The 21558-nt window shown below is 45.0% G+C and overlaps 1 protein-coding gene across 3 annotated transcripts in view; it reads right to left on the bottom strand.

The window, feature by feature from the left end:
• VWC2 (von Willebrand factor C domain containing 2) overlaps positions 1–21558 on the bottom strand; it is a 140070-nt gene that overhangs the window by 112283 nt on the left and 6229 nt on the right. The gene's annotated exons all lie outside the window — the stretch shown is intronic.

Raw genomic sequence — 21558 nt, forward strand, 5'->3', positions numbered from 1 at the left:
TCCTACAGGGTCATGTATGTTTTTTTGAAACAGAGTCTCGCTCTGTTGCCCAGGTTGGAGTGTAGTGGTGTGATCTCGGAGCGCTGCAACCTCCACCTCCCAAGTTCAAGCGATTCTCCTGCCTCAGCCTCCTGAATAGCTGGGATTACAGGCACCTGCCACCATGCCCGGTTAATGTTTGTATTTTTTGTAGAGACAGGGTTTCACCATGTTGGCCAGGCTGGTCTCAAACTCCTGACCTCAAGTGATCTGCCCACCTCAGCACCAAAGTGTTGGGATTACAGGTGTGAGCCACCACACCTGGCCCTACAGGGCCATATTTTTCTTCCCCTAAACTTTCTGCAAAGAAACCTAAGTGTTTTAGGAATGTAAAAAAAAATAATCCAAGCCAGTGGTTTTCAGGGTGTGCACACAGGCACACTGGATATTGAGTGAGTTGCCTTATGTGCGAATGCACAGGACGGGCCACAGGGCTGTGACGTTCCCTCTCCTGTCCAGCCAGAGCCACTGTTTAATTCGTGGTCTGCATATTAGGTTTTTTAATAAACTTTTTTTTGAAGAAACATTTTCATCTATTTAAAAATTAAACAAATAAAAACTTGCTGCTGAATTCTTGCCCATCCGCTCACCATGTAGGTGAATCCCTTTTCTATAGCCCTGTCAAGTCGCCCCCCAGCCTCACGTGGAACACTACCAGTGTTTCCAGTTACAAAGACACTGCAGTAGGAAAGGGGAAAGGCATGAAGGAGGAGAAACAGAGTAGCATTAAAGCCAGGCTGCGGGCTAGGGACTGTATGAATATTTCCTCACTGAACTTTTACAGCAGCACTAAAATACACCTACTCAAATTATTGACCCTTTGTACTGGCAAGAAACTGAAACTCAGAGGTGTTAGGCAAAGTGTCACGGGCAGGTTTGCCCTGCGAGGACGAGGTCCCTTTCCACTGAGGGCTCCTGACTATAAGTCCATGCATGGTGATTCCAATATCCTCTGGGGCCTCTCCCAGTCATTTCACCCTCTATCCATCATCACGATGCTCTGTTAGAGACCCAGCTTCCATTTGCCTATCTGTACCTTCCAGTCATGGGTCCAAACTGCCTCTTTGAGCCATCCAAATCAAGCATACCAGCCATTCCCGGGAAGGCTGTACATGGCCAGTGGAGCCTTCCACAGTCACTCACACAGCATGTGGGGATTTATCCCCTGGTTATCACCAATGGAGTGATTTTTGATCTGGGTTGACCCAAGACAAAGCAGGAAGAGCATATGCTGACCTAACCATCAGATGCAAAACTGGGAAGCGGGGATACCCACTAGAAAGACCATGGGAAGTTAGTCGTGGAAATGGGTCATATCAAACTCCTTTCCCAGGGGCAGGGAGACCCCCAGTTGACTTGTGTGCCATGATACAAACACCACTTGCAGAACATGAACAACTCTCACAGATGCTTCCTTTATCTACACAATGCAAACACCAAAAACTGAAATCTCCATGGAGTGGACTGGCTATCATGAGAAGCAAAAGCTCAATTTGGGTTTAACCATGTCTCTTTCGGAGGAACTAGACCACAGTCAACTTGCCTGGGAGTGAGGACTAAGGGATGTGTGTATGTACACTTGGCCAAAAAATTCTAAAAACTGACAAATGTTAGAGTAGCCTGAGACAAAACACTAACTGGTTTGCAATGTAGCTTTACAAGTTGCAATCAGTCTTGAAACAATATAAAGCCCTGTTTTTGACATGCGTTTTGCTGTTGTCGTTGGCACAATTAGGGTTTTTTTCTTTGTCTGTTTGTTTCTTTTGTTTTTTTGCTGCCATAACCAGTGTTTCTCTTTGTGGTTGCTGTCATTGTTGTGGGTCTCATTTCTTTCTATCTCCTACCAATTCCCCCATTCAGTCTGTGGCATTTTTGTCTCAACGGGGATATCATGTAGGAAGCAGAATGAGGGAAGGATTCTGAGGTTTTCCTTTCTTTTTGTTTTTTGAGATGGAGTCTGGATCTGTCACCAGGCTGGAGTGCAGTGGCATGATCTGGGCTCACTACAACCTCTGCCTCCTGGGTTCCAGCAATTCTACTGCCTCAGCCTCCCGAGTAGCTGGGACTACAGGTATGTGCTACCATGCCTGGCTAATTTTTGTATTTTTAGTAGAGATGGGGTTTCATCATGTTGACCAGGATGGTAGCTATTTTTTGACTTCATGATCCACCCACCGCGGCCTCTCAAAGTGCTGGGATTATAGGCATGAGTCACTGTACCCGGTCAGATTCTGAGTTTTAAAAGCCAAGACCTTGAGTTGCAAGGACATGGTTTGTTGCATGTCAGAAGACTTCAGCTGGAAGGACTCAGAGCATAAGCCCTGAAGCCCAGGTGGTGTGGATTACATGATGGAGAGCCAGAACAGCCTGCCCCAGGAGAAGGAACACCATCCCCTATAGAGATTAAGATAGGAGCAAGAGGGTCAGATAGCAAGGTCTGTCCTCACGGAACAGCACAACGTGGCAACCACTCCTTGCCTGGGCATATACCAGGGAGGGAGTGAAAAGCACCATTTCCATTTGGGAATTTAAAAGAAGTTGAGAGCATGCCCTATGTCATATCGCCAGGGAGGGCCTTGGAATACAGCAAGACCAGAGATAGATGTCCAAATGCAAAGTCAAAAAGGCGCCAGGTCCTTAAGCAGCAGGCCCTGAATCAGCCTCTCCCAGCAGCTTTCTGCATGCAGGCGCACACCTTGGCAAATGGGGCAGAGATCACTGGCCTGGAAACAAAACACTTCTTACTGCCACTGGAGCTGAAATTTGACTGAATCCGTGCCACAGATTACTGCTCAAAGGCATGCACACAGGCCGGCATGCTATTTTCTCAAAGGTTTCGTAGCTTTCTAAAAAATTTGATTGTTGGTTATATTGTCATTAAATATCTAGAAATCTTGATTCAACTACAGTCATGTGCCCCATAACTGGGTCACAAGGGGACTGCATATATGACCTGGTCCCATGGATTACAATACCATATGTTTACATATCTTTTCTATGTTCAGATACAAAAATACCATGTGTGACACTGCCTACAGTATTCGGGACAGTAATGTAACATGCAGGTTTGTAGCTTGGGAGCAATCGGCTATAGCATATAGCCTAGGTGTGTAATAGGCTGTACCATCTGGGTTTGTGTAAGTCCATTTTACGATGTTCACACAATGATAAAATCACCTAAGGATGTATTTCCCAGAATGTTTCCCTGTCGTTTAGTGATGCATGATTGTGTTTAGAGATTTGTTCACTTCTAAAAAAATGAGAGTCGGTGCTTAGAATGAGGATCACCGATCAGGCCTCGCCTTCTGCTGCCTACATCTGCCTTCACCAGCACCCATGCTGGGCTCCTATGCACTCTCATCCCAGGTTCAGGCCTGCCTCAATTCCCAGAGGAAGTGAGGCTGGTAACAGCAAGTGGCAAAGCTGTGCCAGCCCCTCAGATGTCAGCCAGGTGTCCTGCTAGTCCTGCCTGGGCAAAAGCCCTCAAGCTAGTCACAGGCCCTGGGTAGGTAGAAGTCAGCTTCTCATCTGATAAGCAGGTTCCAGGACCACGCCCATGATCCAGGTCACATAATAGAACCCTGCCTTCCTCTGGTTTATGTTCCCATCTCCTGCAGGCCGGGTGTCCTAGCCCTGAGGTAGCCCCAGTCCCAACACATGAACCCACCTTCCAGTAAAACCTTCTTGCCTCACAGTCTCAAAGCACCTGCTGGGCCACTGGGCCACTCCCCAGTGTTAGGCCCTGATCACTGATCAGGCTTCACCTAACTAAGCAGGTGTGCCCAGACTCAACAGATGAAAATGATGCCCCATCCTTTTCAGCTTAGCAACCCCTGGAGCCTACCCTGCCATGCTCCTTGCTTGGTGAAGCAGTGGCCTATGCCCCTCAATGCTGTCCTGTCTCCCTGGAAAGGCTCACATTGAATAAACTCCTACCTGTCATGGATCCAGCTCAAACGTGGCCTCCTCTGGGGAGCCATCTTTGATATCAACAGGAATCAGCTGGGCACTTGCCTTCCATTAAGACATCACTTGAGCTCAAACCTAGGCCTTCCATAGCCCTCATGTAGGGTAGGGAACGTTGTTAAAATAGCAAAACAAAACAAATACAAAACCCAGTGCCCACATAAACTCAGCAGCCAGCCAAGGAAGACGCAGCCTCACTACATCAGGGAAGAAAAGCCACCACTGAACTCCATACCTCAAGTCCTCCAGGGATGTCTGACAGAGACCCAGCTGGACTCAGTCCGGCTCTTCCCACGGCTTCAGTCCGTACACTGCCTAGGCACTCTCATTCCAACACAGGGCTCTGCTCAGTGCCCCAGGATGACCACTGTACACTCAAAAAAGCAGCTCCCTGCTGAGAGTCCTCCGGGACAATGTGCTAGTTAGTGCCTTCCACCTCCTGAGAGGCAGAGAGTCTGCCAAGGAGCAGATGGAAGCTGCAGCCACGTCTCTAGCCATGGGCTCCAGCTTTGACATGAGGCTTGAATCTTCAGTCATCAGGGCCAATCTGGCATTCTGGGTCACAGTGACCCTCTTTTAGGCTCATTTCACTAACCTATGGCTGAAGCCCCACTGGCGTGTTCAGCAGGTCCAGGAAGCTGACCTAAATGTCTGGGAGTGAGGTTCAAGATTTGCCTGTCCCTTGACCTGGTCAGACACCAAGCTGCCGCTCTGACTCTAAGCACCAGGTCTGAGCACCCACCAAGCTGATGGTTCCCCATCTGCCAACTCAAGCCTTGTGGGCATTTTTCCAGGCTGTGCTCCTTATCTCACATGGAAACTAAAGGTAAGATTCCCAGCACATCTCTTACTCTGCAACCAGCAGCAAGAACTTCCATGCACATTTTTTCCCAATCAGATGAAACAAACTTTTCTCCTCTTCCAAAGTTATCATTTCCCCAGAAGAAACGTAACTAGGGATAACCTAAGTTTAAGGCGCCAGTACTTCTTACTAGCAAATCACCACCTACATTTTATACAGAATATCTTATGACAGAAATACCATTCTTCACAATCTTCCAGTTATAATTCCAAGTTTTGCATGGATAGAATTGAGATGCATAGCCTGGAGAAACAGTTGGGCATTTGAGAAAAGAATTCATTCTCAATCCCCCTACTGTGTGTCAGGAGTAGTCAAAAAAATGCGTTGGATCCAAAGAACATGGTTTCTTAGGAATGGACATGAGAATGAAGACATTCTCTATGTGTTCATTTATTCATTCCAGTCCTGAGGCCAGAGAGATGAATACCACTTAAACCATTTTTCAGGAAGGTGAGAATACAGAATACAGGGGATGGTAAGGAAAATTAGCAGAAGTGTGCGCATTGGACCTGACCCCAATAAACAGGGTCTCTAAGCTGATGCACTAATCATTCTCACTCATCCACATTGCTTTCACAGTTACCACAGTTCCTCTGTCTTACAGACAGCAGTTAAACAGGATCTAGGACATACATACTCAAACCTGAAGCAAAACAATGAAGAATAGATATGTTTGGGAATACTTTTTCAATTTAACAACTATGACTAGCAGAGGCTAGTCATAACTAAATGCATAGCAGAGGCTTTGTAAAGATATTAACTTGATGACAAAGTAAAATTATTCATAATTAGTTAAACCTTTATAATGCTCACTAATTATAGACACATCTATATCATATGTACATAGGCAGCAAGGACTGTAAAATAAATATTGAATCTATTTCTAAATAACAAGGAGTGGATAATAGCGTTTACACATGAAACAATTCTGAAATGAAAAATGAGGCCGATAAAACTGGATACTGCTTAAATCAAGTGACAAACATAAACTAAAGCTCTATATGATGGCAGGCGGTAGAGAGTTGGGACTAACAGTCCTATGTGAGTAGCATTTAAGTAGCTTTATATTGCATTGCATATATTTTACATTAGTAAACTTAAGTCCAATTAGGTATCTATCTGTAAGAAGCTTTGCCTTGTTTGATTTCATAACTGTTTTTTATAATCATTATACCACGAGAATGACCAAGCTCTGAAATATTACAGAAAGCAGCTTGATTTTAACGTTTCAAATCTTTTTCCACTATGGAGGGCAGGAGGTATTTTTCAGACACTCCTCCTACTCTATTCTGTCTGCAATAGCAGCAACCCTCACCATCTACCAGGATGCCTACCTACCCGGGAATGCCAACATATTTTTCTCAAATCCAGTTTAAATACATGTTTCTGTGAGAAGTAAGAGATGCCTGTGTTCATAATCCTGTCACCTGCATAAGGACCACCATGACATGTCTAATCTGGAACTTCTGACTGTGAGCTGCTGGAATAGATGCCAGGAAATCCTACTGCTGCAAAGTGCACTAGCTCTCGGTGGCTAGAAAGTAATTCCAGGCTGAATGCACATGCCCACTCACTAACAGACAAATGGGAGACATGAAAATCCCAGAACTATTTTCCAAGAAACTGTAATGGTTTCATAGATGGAGTTAATTTAAACACAAAGAAGAAAGAGAAGTATGAGCTAATAAACTTCAGCATAGAACTTTCTCAACTACAACTATTCAGCATAAAGTAAATTCTTCTTCCCATTTTGCTATTTCTTCCATTAGTAGAGATGTTGCACTGATATTTTCTAACTCTAAGATTATTGGATTCTGCAATGACACTAAATAAGACTAACACGAAACCAAAGAAATATTGAAATACTATCTGCCCCTTCCTTTCTATCTGCCTTTCCGAATCCTCCCCTTCCTTGAAATTCTTTAAGTTTCTGGACCCCCTGGAGCCTGCCAGGCCTTTTGGACACAGATGCTCTATCACTGAGGTCCCTAACCCCCATGTGTGCAGAAAGTGTGGCCACCTAGACTCAGTGCAACTCAAAGGCCAGAGCCATCTCTCACTCACATCTACGATGGCTACAATAGCTGGGCCAGTACAAAGAGCCAGAGCCGAACGAGCTCAAGAAACACTGACTGAGTCAAGAAAGAAATGGTTGGAAAGACACAAGATCTAAAATGAACTTACACAACATTTTATGAAAACAACAACTTTGCTAGAGGGACAATTGCTCCACACTTCACAAAGAGCTACTCATGGATAAGACACCCAAACCTTAAGAAGGGGGAATAAAGGTAAACCTCTCTATTGAGAGGGATCCTGATTTGAATTACACATGTAATACACAGAAGGAATAGAAGGTATAGATGCTAAAGTAGTGACTTTAAAGAAGCGGCCAGTAGTGTGTGAGGAAACTGAGTAAATGCAAAGCCTGAGGTCAGAAAGCAGAACGTCAAAGTCCTGATTCCAGTTCCGAACCCAGGGCACATACAGCTGCACGTCACACTCCACCTACTCCATATGTCTAGCTCTCTGCTCTACTCCCTCTGTCGATGTCTTCTTTAAACAGCTAAAAATACATAATGAATAATTGAAGATTCATACTTACACAATTGACAAAAATTTTCAAATTCAAATATGAGAGATACACATCCATCTTGCTGATTAGAAATTACATACACATGGGACCTGGGGCAGTGATACTAAGAACCGGCCCCTCAAATCACATCAACCACCCAGCCATCCTACTCTTGACCAATGCCATAGGCTTACTACAGCACCATATTTTCTGTTCTCAAGGAGAGATATGAAGAAATACACAAGCCGCTCACCTCAAATGCTCAGTCTGCTTAGGGAGATGAGATGTAAATATACGGAAGAGAAACTAACAAAATGGCTGAAAATGTTGGGTGCTAACTGAGCTATGTGCGTATTGAGAGTTTTAAAGGCAATGCTGTCACTTCGGGTTGGAATGATTTGGCAGTGAAGAATCTGGAATATGATAAGTCAAGTGGGAAAGATTGGGACAGGTAGAAAAGAGAAGAGGAGCATGTAGACAAGGGGATGAGGATGGAGATGTGGCCAAAGGTTGCTGCACATTCTAGACTGGCCAAACTGAACTTCGATGAAGAAGTGCAACCATGGATCATACTGGGCAGGTGGAGAGGGAAGGCATTAGGATTACAGCCTGTATACCCTGGGGAATGTGGAAAGAGGTGATGAATACCCTGTGTTCAGGGTCCTTGCACCATAAGACAAGACCAACTTGGATCTACAATAACCAACATGCAATATTTCTTTCTCAAGCTTCTGGGTCCAGCACCTATACATACCTGCCTGCTGAGCTCATACCCTGTCTATTACAAGGGCCAAAGACAGTGCAGCTAACAGACATGGATGCAAACTCTAACGTATTTATTGGTGTAAGGTTGGGCAAGCACTTAACATTGCTATGTCTCAATGTCCTCAACCGTGAATGCTCTATTAAGTGGCAAAAGAAGAAAATCTGAATGATCAACTTATGTATAAAAAAAAATTTCATCTCATTAAAAATCAGAAAAATGCAAACCAAATGAAAGTATTTCATGCACATTTGAGTTGCATGAAAAGAATGTCTGGTAACATCAGGTCTTGGCAAAGAGAAGGGGAACCAGAGTTCTTACATTTGCTAGCGTGCAAACGGGCAAAAGGACTTTGCTTCAGGATATATAGGAGGTTAAGATGGAGGGTCAGGAGTGAGAGAAATTCTTGCTTCTCTTCCAGTGTTCAGTTATGTCCCTCTGGGAGGAGGCATACAAAGAAACACTGCAGCCAGCTCCGCTCAGCCCCTCTGATTAGCTCTGTGGTGTCGGTTGGTCTGCAGGATGAGCGCATTTGTGCCCTCCTTTCAGAAACCTTGGAGGTCCCCGACAGGTGGGCTCTGAGTTGCTCAGACTGCGGAGGTTCAGAAATGCCCCTGGTCTACCAGCAACATGTGGTCCATCTGGCTGTACTTCCCAGCCCAGGATGTTGATTTCGGTCTCTGTGTCACTTCTCAGTTGGTGACTGACTTCAAAGTGAAATAATGCATGCTATTTATGTGCTGTCTATCAAAGACCTAAAGCCCTGACAGTTTGCAATAGAAAAAAGTTAAAAACAATTGACCATGAAGAGAGTGGATAAACACATTGTGGTGTTAATCAGATGGAATATTGGACAGCAGTTATAAATTAATGAACAAATATGCCTGTGACAACACAGAGAAATCTCAAAAACATAAACAGGAAAAAAAAGTTGCAAAAGATATATCTGGTATTACATCAGTCCTATCAATGTCAATCTTTGAAAACACATGTCAAAATAGGTGTTGCTTACAGATACAGGCTCATGAATAAAATAAGAAAATCAGTGCCGGAGTGTATGTAGCAACTTCACTGCAATGCTCCTTCTGGAAGAGAAAGGAAAGGGGAGGGGATGGGATGAATGGGAGGGCAAGTTTGTTTCCATCTGTACACTTTCATTTCATTAAAAAAGAGGGTTACACCCTCTCTCTACTAAAAACACAAAAATTAGCCAGGCATGGTGGTGCATCTGTATTCCCAGCTACTTGGGAGGCTGAGGCAGAAGAATCGCTTGAACCCAGGAGGCAGAGGTTGCAGTGAGCCGGGATCGTGCCACTGCACTCCAGCCTGGGCGACAGAGCAAGACTTCGTCTCAAAAAATAAAAAGGTGGCCGGGCGCGGTGGCTCACACCTGTAATCCCAGCACTTTGGGAAGCTGAGGCGGGTGGATCACGAGATCAAGAGATCGAGATCATCCTGGTCAACATGGTGAAACACCGTCTCTACTAAAAATACAAAAAATTAGCTGGGCATGGTGGCGCGCGCCTGTAGTCCCAGCTACTCGGGAGGCTGAGGCAGGAGAATTGCTTGAACCCAGGAGGCGGAGGTTGTGGTGAGCCGAGATCGCGCCACTGCACTCCAGCCTGGGTAACAAGAGCGAAACTCCGTCTCAAAATAAATAAATAGATAAATAAATAAAAATAAAAAGGTTAGAAATGAATGTGACAAAAAAGTGGCATCCGTGGTGCCTGGACAGAATCTACATATTATTTAGGCATATTTGATACATTTAAAACATAAATTTAAAAAAAATTCTGAGATATCAATTCGTTTCACATCAAAGGACATTTATGAAGTACCTGAAAAATGCCAAGAAATCTTCCAGATCTCACTGATCACTCCCAACCAGTAGCCATCTGATGGAGGATGTTAGTGATGCTTTACTGGGCTGCAGCTCTTCCACGAGAAAGCAGACAGGAAGTGGAATGGCTAACACAATTTAAAGTTCTGTCAGGGCCTCTGGGAGCGGCTGCCAGGCACCTTAACTGTAAAGGAATAAGCATGAGGGTTCTCCCAGAGACCCAGGTAGGCCATGAGAGGTGGGAAGCTCAGTCCTGGACCTCACTCCTGAGCCTGTCCTGTAGCCACAAGCGAGCTCCTGACCACCTGACATCACAGTTCCAGGAGGAGACACACAGGAGGCATCCCATGTTCCCTTCTCCCACTGAAACCGCATGAGGCTTCCCCAGGGAGGAGGCCATGCAGTGGCTCCGGCTTCAGTCTCTTCCAGCCAAGCCTAAGGGAAAACACAAAGCTGGACACAGTGCGGATGGGGAGGTCTCTTGGCCACCAGGACAGGAGGTTTCCAGAGCAAGGGTAGGAAGGGTGGCCAAGGAAACAGGAGGAATGACAGCCCTATGTGGAGAGTACATGATTCTCAGGAGGAAACGCAGCTCTAGAGCTGGACTGCGCTATCTCCAGTCATTCCCTTTACCTTCCTGAGCTTCTGCGTTCTCATGTTAAAAAGGGGAAGGAGGAAGGTACCTGTGGAACCCAGTAGGGCACCAATCCTCACAGTCACTGCCTGGTCACAGGAGTGCAAAATCAGTGTCTAGTGCAGTGTAAATGTGCACGACAGGAGAGGACAATTAGACTCTCTGGGTCAAGCCCAGTGCTGCCCCTGATTAACCGTGGGACCTTCAGCAAGTGATCTGAAACTGTGCCTCAGTCTTTTTATCTGCAAAATGAGGATGGTTAAATTACTGTTGGCAAAGTACTCAGAGTGGTGAGTGGCTCATGATGGACATTCCACAAGGGCGAATTACAGTCATTCACTGGTGTCCGTGGGGGACTGATTCTGGGAAACTCCTCGGATACTAAAATTCAAGGACATTCAGGTCCCTTCCAGGTGATCCTGCATATGTGGTATCTGTGAATGTGGAGGGCCAAATGTGCTAGTAGTCATAGCAAAGAGAGAAGGACAGTATTTTGAAGTGATGCGTGTATATTTCTTTCTCACCAGTGTTTCTCTTTGGTCCTTCCACCATTGCATTTATGCAAAGAGGCTAAGTCTTGGTTTTCTAGAGAGCAGACACAAGTAACTAGAACAAGTAACTACACAATTACTGGGCTTTTTTTTTGAGACGGAGTTTCGCCAGGCTGGAGTGCAATGGTGTGATCTCGGCTCACCGCAACCTCCGCCTCCTGGGTTCAGGCAATTCTCCTGCCCCAGCCTCCTAAGTAGCTGGGATTATAGGCATGCATCACTGTGCCCAGCTAATTTTTTGTATTTTTAGTAGGGACGGGGTTTCCACCATGTTGACCAGGATGGTCTCGATCTCTTGACCTCGTGATCCACCCGCCCCGGCCTCCCAAAGTGCTGGGATTACAGGCGTGAGCCACTGCACCCAGCCAATTACTGGGCTTTTAAAGAATCATGAGGGCCAGGCTTTTCAGGAAGAAAGTGGCCGTTATCAGTACTTCTTGAGCTGGATTTTTACAGACTGAAAGCCAAAGCCTGGAGATTCAATCACAGAGTGGGAAGAATGAAGAATGTATAACTAAGGAAGGAGAAGCATCTTCTGGTCTGGAAAGAAGGACCCGAGGCAGGAGGATGGAACGAGAGTGAAGCCGAGGTCAGATGCCACCACCCTGGCTTGAGTCAGCCTGCAGCTGGCGGAGGGGGCACTCAGAACATGGCCCTAGGTTTGGGAGATAACTCCTGAAAATCTTTTGGGATATCCCAGCCTTTTGGACAATTAGGAATCTGATCACTTCTGAGTAACCACCCAGAAGTAATCAGATTCCTAATTGTCCAAAAGGCTGGGATATCCCAAAAGAGACTTAGAAACTTTAGGTTGATAAGAACAGCTGTTTTCAGCCATCAGCAAATGTTGGGAGCCCTGGAAGGAAAAGCGATGTTTCAAACTAAGAGGACCTCCCTGTCTCATCCGACTTTTGCTGTATTCATTTTGACCTTGTTACATGATTATTTGGATGACCTCAGATTAGGAAGTCAGTGGCCAGAGGCATGAACGAGAAAGTAGCCTCCCAAAATCATTGCCACAGTTCTGTCACCAGATGGCGAAAGTGCCTTGTCTAGCTGCCCGGTTTATGAAAACCTGTTTCCAGCTCACACCCTTTGGGTGCACATAGAGGCAAGTCACGAAGTCCCTTCTATTTAAACGATGAAGTCTTCCTAGCTTCTGATAACCTGGAACTGTGTGATTTCAGAGCTGGAGGAAAATGCTGAAGTGATTCCTTTAAATTCCGCTTTTGATGGAGTGAAAACACACCCACAGGTCTGGTGGCTTGTCAAGTCAGACCGCTGCCTGAACTCAAGTCTGGTCATACTACAGGGCCACTGATAGAAAATCTTCATCAATAAGTACTCAGAATCCACAGGAATCCTGGAGCGCAAGTGGATTCCTGCCTGCACCTGTCAGCCACCCTCGCGACCTGTAAGAAACCTGGAACATGATGTCTGCCTTTCAGCAGTCACCTGCAGCTAAACCTCATCCTTCTTCAGGTTTCTTCCCTGAAACTGTCTTATCAAACTAGCACGGGACATGGCCAAGTTCTCCCTCCAAACTTGACAAGCAGAAGGGCCCTTGCCTGCTAGAGAGGCAAGGGCCCAGCAGTCTGAGTCCCCGACCCCCTGAGGGCTGGCAGGTGCCCTGCCTCGTGATGTCCCTTCATCAATCCAGGCAGGCACAGAAAGGCTCCCACTCAGCTCCCTGCCCCTCTATACTTTCTCCCTCAAAAAGAGAGCTAATTCTAACATCAAGTGAAGTTGATCCACAAGCGACCTGCCAGCCTCCAACACAAGTATTATAGCAACGGAAACTAAGGACAGAGACGCTGCTGCCTGTGCCATTCAGAAAAGAATTTTTTTCTGTTCTCTTTGTCTTTCCACTCTCTGTCAGAGAACAGATTTGCACACAAAGGGATTTAATTAAGAACTGTTCTCAGAGGCTGTCAGTTTCTGAGTCTTGGGAAGAAGACAACTCCACGTACCACACGTCACATTAAGAATAAAAGAGCCTGACAATCTGAGGCAATACAGCTTTCTTCTCAGGTCCCACAGACAATTTTTCCTTCTTTATGGTTTTAGCTTCAGGCAAGACCCTTGTCTACTAACTTCTTTTAAATTCTCTCCTGAATAATTCCCTCAGATTAATACAGATCAACAGGAACTTGGTAGGTCAATTACGTGGGGAAAAATTAGTGGCAGTGTTTATACTATGTATTTATCTGGTTGTAAACAGCAGAACAGCTAGGAGGAGAATGAGGAACACCACCTTCTTTGCTGATGGTCCAGACCGGATGGGCAATCTGGAATCTGCCAGCCTGCCTAACTGATACACACTCAGAAAGGATGCAGCCGAACGTGCTGTCGCCTGCACCCCGGCCTCTGCAAGGAGCCAAGGGGCCTTAGGGGCATCCGGACCACCAGGGCCAGTGCAGGGAGCGGCCTCTCACTTCCCACCTGGGGAGCATGGGCGATGCTGAAATGTTTGTAGAATTATTTAGTAAATAATCGGCTCATTTATAGATTCCTAAATCAAGCCCGTAAGAGAAGGAAAGGAATGTCAATGCATCTGACCACCTGTTTGGGAAGAGAGGAAGGTTCTCTGACAAATTTTGAAAGAAATTCTCTTCTTTAAAAACATTGGAAGATCAAAACCCTTTTGTTTTAGAATTAAAGGATTAAAGCTAAGTAATCCTTGGGAGAAAAAACAGAGTTTAATTTTCACTTAATATATAAATAACTATAATTATGTCTTCCTAAGAATAGACTTTTAAAGGACAGGTGTGACATGGGGATTAGTTCTCTCAGGGATGACAAATTCAAATTACTTCAGGGACCAGTCAAGTAAGAAAATGAGGCTGTGGACTAGGTGTGTAATAGGGAGTGGTGGGGTCTGTGGCAAATGGGGGGAAATTTAATGCAATGAAATCACTATGCCTGCTTCATGCTCGCACCCACCCACACTCTCACTTGCACACTCACACACTCACTCTCACACACACCCACTCACATCCACACCTACTCTCTTGCTCACACACACACATGCACCCACATACAAATATGCCCACACTGACACACACACTCATAAATGCACCCACACCTCTCACACACTCATATAAACCCCCACACACTCATGCACACACATGCACCTACGCTCACATTCTCACACACATACACCCACACTCACACACACATGCACACATACAACTCCCACACACACTCAGACTCACATCCACACATCCATACTCACACACACACACCCCACATCCTCTCACACCCACATTCTCACACACACCCACATTCACAAACTCACATCCACACATCCACACCCAGCCCACACCCACACACCCTTTCACACCACACACCCATACACACATGCTTTCACACCCACCCACACTCACTCCACCCACACATCCACACACACCACACACACCCTCTCACACCCCACACCCACACACACACATGCTTTCTCTCACATCTGCCCACACTCACACACTCCACCCACACATCCACACACACCACACACCCACACATCGTCTCACTCACACACACTCATATGCATATATCCACACTCTCAGATGCACCCGCACTCACACACACACAACTTGCACACACTCTCACACACACACACATCACACACCCACACACCTTCTCACACACACAGAGTCTCATACGTACACATCCACACTCAGATGCACCCCCCCACACACACAGACACACACACACACACACACACACACACGGGGCAGGGGCAAACAGAACTACACTGCTCCCATTTGGCATTCTTTATTTGAGACGGCAGTGACCATGCACACTCTAAGCAGGAAGTGGAGATGACCAAGGTGCCCGTCAGTCTGCTTTTGCCCGCAGCTGGCTCAGCTCCAGCAGCAGCGCTCGCACCCCCAACTGTAAAGTGACCCACATGGATGCCTGTCTGGACAGTGTCTGAAGTCAGGGCCTGCCTGTCTCGTTAAAGCTCCTTCTGCACATCAGCTGCCAATTACCCAGAAAGTGCTGGGCCACAGCCTGAGCCAGGAGTGGACAGGCACTGTAGGCTCCCATCGCTGGCCCTGAACCTCTTCTTGAAGCTAAGCCTCCTCAAAAGTAGGCTGAAATTAGAACAGGACACCCACTGCGGTTTCTCCGGTTAATGAAATCCCTTTCCATGGCGTTTTAAGCGCTGGTGGAGAAGACACAGCAGTGCTCACTCATGCAGAAAGGGACTCTGCACTCAGACATACAGCGCAACGGTCCCTGAGACCCGACCGTTAAATTATATCTGTTATCCCTTGATGTTACCCAGAAGCAAGATGAGCTGATTTTCTTGGCTTCCTGGAGGCCACTGGGAACCCAGACATGAACTCTGCTACCAGTTGGGGGTTACCCCGAGCTGGGAAGCTGAGCTTACAGCACAGTGTAGTCCTCAGCTGCTTCTCTTGTCCAGCCCACAGCAGCAGCCTTGTCAAAAACCATCTTCTTTTTCAACCTACCCACTCCTGACATTTGTGTGTGTGATGCAGCAAAACCACAGCTAGTGGAGGTAAAGGTGCTCGGGGCAGTTCTGCCCCACAGGAGAAAGGAAGGTGAGCATCCGGCCACCTGCTGGCTCCCTGCACAACCCAGCCTCTCCACAGGGGTGGGGCTTGTGTCCCTCCAGGTCCCTAAATCATAGTTATCAACAGTGCCACAGTGTTACCAGGTGGGGAGGTTTAGCTCCTGGCACATCAAGAAGAATTAATAAGAATAGCGACTTACTTGAAATTAATTTTATTATATTTCATTTGTTTCAAGCTGCCTAAAACAAAAATATGGAGCTATCTTTTTAAAAAGCACACAGAATTTGAAAGTAACATAAATAAGAATTGTTTTTAAAGCTAGACACAAGGAAAGCAAAGATACATACAGAAGGGCTGATCTGTTTGCATAGTTGAAAGTACTATCTATTTCTGATAGGCCTATTGCCCTAAGGGCACAGAGGGCAGTAGGGAGGGAATATCACTTCCAAGCATTCTGACCTTCATTACAGGAAAGGCAGGAAAAATTGCCCATGGCTGAGTAGTGCTTGGTAGTGGGCAGTTCTGGCCAGCTGGGGTACCTTTGAAGTGTTCACCAACTGGATGATTTGGCCTAAAGCTGAGCTGGTTCCCAGTACCTGTTTTCTAAAAATATTTAAAGAACTTCTGCACAGTAAAAGTATCTATCAACAGAGTAAACAGACAATCTACAGAATGGGAGAAAATATTTTCAAATTATGCATCCAACAAAGGTCCCCCATCTATATGGAATTTAAACAAATCAACAAGCAAAAACCAAATAACTCTATTAAAAAGTGGGCAAGAGACATGAACAGATACTTCTCAAAATTAGACATACAAGCGAACAACAAGCATATGATAACATGCTCAACACCACTGATCATCAGAGAAATGCAAATCATAATCACAATGAGATATCATCTCACACCAGTCAGAATGGCTGTCATTAAAAGGTCACAAAATAACAGATGCTGGTGAGGCTACAGAGAAAAGGGAGCACTAACACACTGTTGGAGGAATGTAAATTAGTTCAGCCCCTGCAGAAAGTAGTTGGAGATTCCTCAAAGAACTTAAATCAGAGCTACAATTTTACCCAGCAATCCCATTCCTGGGTATGTACCCAAAGGAAAATAAACCATTCTCCCAAGATGACACAGGCAGTCCTATGTTCATTGCAGCACTATTCACAACAGCAAAGACATGGAATCAACTTAGGTGCCCATCAATGGTGGGTTGGATAAAGAAAATGTGGTACATATACACCATGGAATACTACATAGTCATAAAAATATAATGAAATCATGTCCTTTGTAGCAACATGGATGCAGTTGGGTGCCACTACCTTAGGTGAATTAATGCAGGAACAGAAAGTCAAATACCACATGTTTTCATTCATAAGTGGAAGCTAAACATTGAACACTCATGTACACAAAGATGGGAACAATAGACGCTGAGGACTATGAGAGGGGTGAGGGAGGTGGGCAAGGGTTAAAAAACTATGTTCTTGTGTACTGTGTTCTGTACCTGAGTGATGTGATCATGCTTACCCCAAACCTCAGCATTACACAATATACCCAGGTAACAAACCCCATGCAAAGGTCTCCTAGGGGAAGGCAGGCAATGTTGCCACCAGCAGAGTGTCACTGGTCTACAGCTTAGTAAACAGTAAGTTTTATCCACTTCTTGATTCTTTGACTATGCTTCTGGGATCATTTTCCTTCTTCCTAAATTTCATCCTTTGGACTCCATTTTAAAGTTCTTCTAGTAAATATTTTTTGGTGGTCAGCTCTCCATTGCATAAAGTATCCTTCTTTAGGCTCATTCCTGAAGGACAATTTTCTTGGATACATAAATCAGATTAACACCTGTTTCTCTCTTATTTAAAAATATTCTCCTCCTGTGCTGTGTTTTCTGTTGAGCAGATGTCTGTTGTCAGCCTACTCACTGTTATTCTGAGGGTAATGTCTTCTCTGTCTGGTTGATATGAACATCTTTATTTTGCCTTTGGTGTTCTGCAGTCTCTATAATATGGCTGAGTGTGAATATATTTTTATTTATATTTCTTTAGATTCACTGGGTTTCCTGGATCAGAAAATAGATGTCTTTAATTTCTCCCATTCTCTACAATCTCTTATCAGAATTCTAAGCAGCTGTGTGGTAGATGTTTTCACTCTATCCTCTGTGTATTGAAACACCTCTTTCCTGTGTTCCATCTATATGGTCTGCGTTTCATACTAGTCAACTTCTTCAGATCTGTATGCTGGCTTGCTAATTATATCTCAATCTGCAGTTAGTCTACAACTATTAATCCCTCCCACTAAATATTAATTCCATGGGATTGATATCATTCATTAAAGTATCATTCACTTATGCAAGTTTTATCTGATTTGTATTCAATGCTGATTAGTATTTGGGAAATATTTCTGTTATTTACCCATGTGCTTTATTTCAGCATTTATATATATATATGTAAATGAGGATATATCATTTCTGACTTACAACGCCCTTTGTTCTTGTGAGTAATTTTTATTTTGAGGTCACTTTCCTTAGAACACTATTTGTGGGAATTTTGTGCAGCCTGGGTGAAGGGTGCACCCCCTCTGTGTGTATTTGTTTAGGTCAGATACCTGTCAATCCCTTTAAAAGAATATATTCCATTTGGATTTTTCAGACCACACAGGGAAACATGAATTAGGCTCCACATCCATAAGCGGGCTAGCCTGCTACAAATGGCAATGATTCGGGGAAAACTTAAACATTTCTTTCTCCTCTGGACAGAGCCAAGGCCCATTGAGAGATGTTTGCCTACATTGTTCCATTGCAGTACAGGTTCTTGGGTCCCCCGGCTTTATAAGATAGATCCGATCTGATTCTCTCTACTTGCCGACCTGAACTCATCACATGCCCCAATCTGGCAATAACTGGTCATGAGTGCCAAGGGCCCAGGCCCCAAGATCGAGAGATGCTCCCACACGGCCACCACTTCAAGGTGGACTTTGCTCTATCGATTCCAACTCCAACAATTAATTTCTCTTGCTTTCTTGCCACATCAGCTGTCCTTTTAAAAATAGACATAGAATGTGGAATGATAGACCATGGAGACTCAGAAGGGTGTCAGGGATGGGGAGGAAGTAGATAATGAGAGATTACTTAATGGATACAGTGTACATTATTCCAGTGATAACTACACTAGGAACTCTTCCTTTACCACTACGCAATGTATCCCTGCAACAAAATTACACTTGCGCCCCATCAATTTATATAAATAAGATTTTTCTTTTGAAAGTGCATGTTTTATATGATACCCAGGATTTCAGGGATTTTATAGAAGGTGAGTTGTTAGGCTGTTCTCCATATTCCCAGGAAAGGAAAAGGAAGGAGTAGTCTCATGTTTAAAGCACCATCACTTCTACTATACTTGCATACTTGTACAGAGCCACCTGGCATTTTAATTTTTCCTTCCTTCCTTCCTTCCTTCCTTCCTTCCTTCCTTCCTTCCTTCCTTCCTTCCTTCCTTCCTTTTTGAGACAGGTTCTCACTATGTTGCACAGGTTGGTCTTAAACTCCTGGGCTCAAGGGCTCAAGTGATCCTCCCACCTCGACCTCCCAAACTGCTGGGATTACAGGCATGAGCCACTGTGCCCAGCCATGGCGTTTTAATTTTCCATCTCTATGCTTTTTCACAGGCCTAAGGCTTCTGAGAGAACTCACAGAACCCTCGGCAGAGGCCTGACATCATCCTTTTCCACAGATTTGAAAGGCAGTCTATGTCCTGGCCGCACCCCAGTGCCCGACAGAAATAGAATGTGAAGTACGATCCAGCTGGCAGGATTTCAGCCTTGGAACAGACAGGCAGCAAGAAGGATTTCCAGCTACGTGGTCAGAAAAGTACCATGAAGGATGGTTACAGGGTAGGTAGGCCTGGGTGGGAAACCACATCCTTCACACAAACTCACAGTTGTTACATTTAATGCAAACTCTTTTTTTATCCCTAGAAACATCTGGCCCAGGATTCCCCTGTCATTTAAAAACAAGCCATCAACAACAATGGAGTCTAGTAATAATAATAGGGTGGCTTCTCACTGTGTACCCCCTTGACCCCCGACCCAAGCTCTCACAGTGCCTCACACACCACAGTACTGCTGCCTGTCTCCTGGAGGGGGCCATTGGCTTCCGTCATATCTCCAGGATCCAACCCGGGGCCTAGCATGCATGTTGTCCAAAATATTTTGAAATAAATATAAGAATAATTTTTCTGTTAGAACTGATCAGATTCAGAGATACCATCTGAGAAGGTAATGCTTTATGGAAAAACAGCTCCAGAGAGTCAGTCCCTAATGACTGGAGGGTCTACAAGTGTCCTCCTACAGACCGGAATCTGCACCAGGGCGTGGTCACCTCCACCTGAGCTGCAAGCTCCACAGAACTTGTCTAAATAACCATATCAACTTTATTCAGAGCTTTACAGGTTCAAATTGCTTTCACATACATCTTATTTACTTCTTACAATGGGAGAGAAATGCAAACTCCTATCCACTTTTTTTTCCTTTCTTTTTTACTTTTTAAGATGGGGTCCCACACCATTGTCCAGGTTGGAATGCAGTGGCCCAATTATGACTCACTGCAGCCTCAAATTCTTGGGCTCAAGCCATCGTCCTGCTTCAGCCTCTCAAGTAAGGTGAGCACCAACATGTCTGTCCTTTTTTCTTTCTTTTTTTTTTTTTTTCAATTTGTTTTGTTCTAGAGATGGGACCTCGCTATGTTGTCTAGGCTGGTCTTGAACTCCTGGACTTAAGTGATCTTCCCACCTCAGTCTCCCAAAGTGCTGGGATTACAGGCATGAGTCACCACAACAGGCTTCATTATCCAGTTTTTTTTTTTTTTTTTTTTTTAACCACTAGAAAAGAAAGCTCTGAACGTTGTCCAGGGAAGCACTGGATAAAACAGAACCCAGTTCACATTGCCATGTTCAGATGATAAGTTCCCAGAAGCTGATTCTCCATCAAAACTGAAGAGGGAAGGACTGGAGAGCATGGGACCTACTTTCCTAAACCTCCTTCCAATGTCAACTGGCTGTATGATTTTGAAGGGGGCACTGACTTTTCACTGCCTGTGAACAAGAGGCTTTTGAAAGTCCTGTATTTAAAGGAGCATGGGTGAATCGCTCATCTGCTGAGTGGGGGTGTGGTCAGCTGGAAAGCAAATGCCCTCCCAAAGGAGCAGCCCTGCCCAGCTCTGGCAGATGGCTGCCATCTGGGAATCATTTCATTTTTGTAAGAATTAGGCAATCTGTGAATTTATATGAACCTCTCACTTGTCAAATATTGGCACTAGTAAACAAATGTTTTATATGCTGTGAGCCAAATAGAATACCTCCTAGAATGAGATCTTGCTCTCTGGACACCTGTTGCCCCACATGGATATGGTAAACCCTGGAGTCCCACCTGCCGCTTGGGATCTAATCTTCTTTTCATTGCCCTCTGTACTCATTCCCCTTTGCCCTCAGGGAAATCCTGGGACTACGTGCTTTTATTCTCATTATGACTCAAGACTTCATACTTTGAAGGACAAGACATTTATTTTGTCCATCAGATGGCTGAGTCAAATATGACATAAATCCATGTAAATAGATGCTTAGCCAAGTGGATCAAGCGTGTATTAGACATACATGTGGGCAAGGTACTCTGGGCCTGTGTAACTTTTCCTTCTTCCAAGTACCCGAAATGTTCTCCACCACACACAAAATGCCACTTCATCACCATATGGTCATGAAGACATTATGCACGATTTTCAGAGTCCAACACAGTA

Source organism: Aotus nancymaae, unplaced genomic scaffold (genome assembly GCF_030222135.1).
Source record: "Aotus nancymaae isolate 86718 unplaced genomic scaffold, 86718_ANA_hifiasm-v0.15.2.pri h1tg000065l, whole genome shotgun sequence".
Classification (NCBI taxonomy): domain Eukaryota; kingdom Metazoa; phylum Chordata; class Mammalia; order Primates; family Aotidae; genus Aotus; species Aotus nancymaae.